Below are 3,340 nucleotides of genomic sequence, written 5' to 3' on the forward strand. Positions count from 1 at the left end.
TGAAGGTTATCACATTGGGTAGGGTGAAGGTTATCACAGTGGGTAGGGTGAAGGTTATCACAGTGGGTAGGGTGAAGGTTATCACAGTGGGTAGGGTGAAGGTTATCACAGTGGGTAGGCTGAAGGTTATCACAGTGGGTAGGGTGAAGGTTATCACATTGGGTAGGGTGAAGGTTATCACAGTGGGTAGGGTGAAGGTTATCACAGTGGGTAGGGTGAAGGTTATCACATTGGGTAGGGTGAAGGTTATCACAGTGGGTAGGGTGAAGGTTATCACAGTGGGTAGGGTGAAGGTTATCACAGTGGGTAGGGTGAAGGTTATCACAGTGGGTAGGGTGAAGGTTATCACAGTGGGTAGGGTGAAGGTTATCACAGTGGGTAGGGTGAAGGTTATCACAGTGTCTTGTGTTATATAGATGGATTTCAGAATGAACCTGGAAGAATCCATTGAAGGGTTTAGGTAAACTGTCTGGGAGGTATTTGTAGATGACAATATTATGGCCCAGACAATATTACAGGAAGTGAGATATGGGTAAATTAATCTCTAGTAAAGAGTTAGGAAGCTGATGAACCAAACCACTCATCTGTCTGATGATACCAACAGACTGCATCACTTTGCTGCAGACAAACTGAATAGGATCTTTACAGGATAACTCTTCATCACTTAGAACTCAGAGGAATCTAGTGGATGTGACTGGTTCCATTTCATTCCCACCAATTGAGATTCTGTCTATTTTTTTACATGTTTTAATTTTATTTTTTTGACAATATTTCTTCATCTTCTAGGCCATTGAGTCTATCAATGGAATCTCCTCTCCAGCTGAGGTTCGGGACTCTGCAATTCATAGACAGAGCTATGGATGCAAGGATTGACCATCCGTGATATAAAAGTTATAGTTTTAACTATGATTTGAGGCTATATAGTGTTTGTTTACATTTTTCTTTGTTTACAAACATTGGAGTAATACAAACTTATATTTTGGGATCTGATTGGGTACAACAGTTGAACCAAGCTCATGAGTCACTTATGAGTTACATTCTTCGAGAATCAATTGGTACATATCATTAATGATGTATCAATTGCCGATTGCCACTTTTAAGTAGACCGGAACTGTGACAAATTGTTTCAATGATAAACAGCCTGAGTGAGACATCTTCATTCATCCACCATCTCTGGTTGTACAGGCAGTGTTAGGAAAGCTAACAGTGTGATCAACCATTTCTATGTACTGAACAGAACCGCTTATTACTGTACTGCCATATTCTGATTAATATTAAAACATTTCCACCTCTCTTCTCCCATCTATTACTGTACTGTCATATTGTGATCAATATTAAAACATTTCCACCTCTCTTCTTCCATCTATTACTGTCCTGTCATATTGTGATCAGTATTAAAACATTTCCACCTCTCTTCTCCCATCTATTACTGTACTGTCATATTGTGATCAATATTAAAACATTTCCACCTCTCTTCTTCCATCTATTACTGTACTGTCATATTGTGATCAATATTAAAACATTTCCACCTCTCTTCTTCCATCTATTACTGTACTGTCATATTGTGATCAGTATTAAAACATTTCCACCTCTCTTCTTCCATCTATTACTGTACTGTCATATTCTGATCAATATTAAAACATTTCCACCTCTCTTCTTCCATCTATTACTGTACTGTCATATTCTGATCAATATTAAAACATTTCCACCTCTCTTCTTCCATCTATTACTGTATTGTCATATTGTGATCAATATTAAAACATTTCCACCTCTTCTTCCATCTATTACTGTACTGTCATATTGTGATCAATATTAAAACATTTCCACCTCTCCTCTTCCATCTATTACTGTACTGCCATATTCTGATCAATATTAAAACATTTCCACCTCTCTTCTCCCATCTATAACTGTACTGTCATATTGTGATCAATATTAAAACATTTCCACCTCTCTTCTTCCATCTATTACTGTACTGTCATATTGTGATCAATATTAAAACATTTCCACCTCTCTTCTTCCATCTATTACTGTACTGTCATATTGTGATCAGTATTAAAACATTTCCACCTCTCTTCTTCCATCTATTACTGTACTGTCATATTCTGATCAATATTAAAACATTTCCACCTCTCTTCTTCCATCTATTACTGTACTGTCATATTCTGATCAATATTAAAACATTTCCACCTCTCTTCTTCCATCTATTACTGTACTGCCATATTCTGATTAATATTAAAACATTTCCACCTCTCTTCTTCCATCTATTACTGTACTGCCATATTGTGATCAATATTAAAACATTTCCACCTCTCCTCTTCCATCTATTACTGTACTGCCATATTCTGATCAATATTAAAACATTTCCACCTCTCTTCTTCCATCTATTACTGTACTGCCATATTCTGATTAATATTAAAACATTTCCACCTCTCTTCTTCCATCTAATACTGTACTGTCATATTGTGATCAATATTAAAACATTTCCACCTCTCCTCTTCCATCTATTACTGTACTGTCATATTGTGATCAATATTAAAACATTTCCACCTCTCTTCTTCCATCTATTACTGTACTGTCATATTGTGATCAGTATTAAAACATTTCCACCTCTCTTCTTCCATCTATTACTGTACTGTCATATTCTGATCAATATTAAAACATTTCCACCTCTCTTCTTCCATCTATTACTGTACTGTCATATTGTGATCAATATTAAAACATTTCCACCTCTCTTCTTCCATCTATTACTGTACTGCCATATTCTGATTAATATTAAAACATTTCCACCTCTCTTCTTCCATCTATTACTGTACTGTCATATTGTGATCAATATTAAAACATTTCCACCTCTCCTCTTCCATCTATTACTGTACTGTCATATTGTGATCAATATTAAAACATTTCCACCTCTCTTCTTCCATCTATTACTGTACTGTCATATTGTGATCAGTATTAAAACATTTCCACCTCTCTTCTTCCATCTATTACTGTACTGTCATATTGTGATCAATATTAAAACATTTCCACCTCTCTTCTTCCATCTATTACTGTACTGTCATATTGTGATCAATATTAAAACATTTCCACCTCTCTTCTTCCATCTATTACTGTACTGTCATATTGTGATCAATATTAAAACATTTCCACCTCTCTTCTTCCATCTATTACTGTACTGTCATATTGTGATCAATATTAAAACATTTCCACCTCTCTTCTTCCATCTATTACTGTACTGTCATATTGTGATCAATATTAAAACATTTCCACCTCTCTTCTTCCATCTATTACTGTACTGTCATATTGTGATCAGTATTAAAACATTTCCACCTCTGTTCTTCCA

Source organism: Salvelinus fontinalis, chromosome 2 (assembly GCF_029448725.1).
Source record: "Salvelinus fontinalis isolate EN_2023a chromosome 2, ASM2944872v1, whole genome shotgun sequence".
Classification (NCBI taxonomy): domain Eukaryota; kingdom Metazoa; phylum Chordata; class Actinopteri; order Salmoniformes; family Salmonidae; genus Salvelinus; species Salvelinus fontinalis.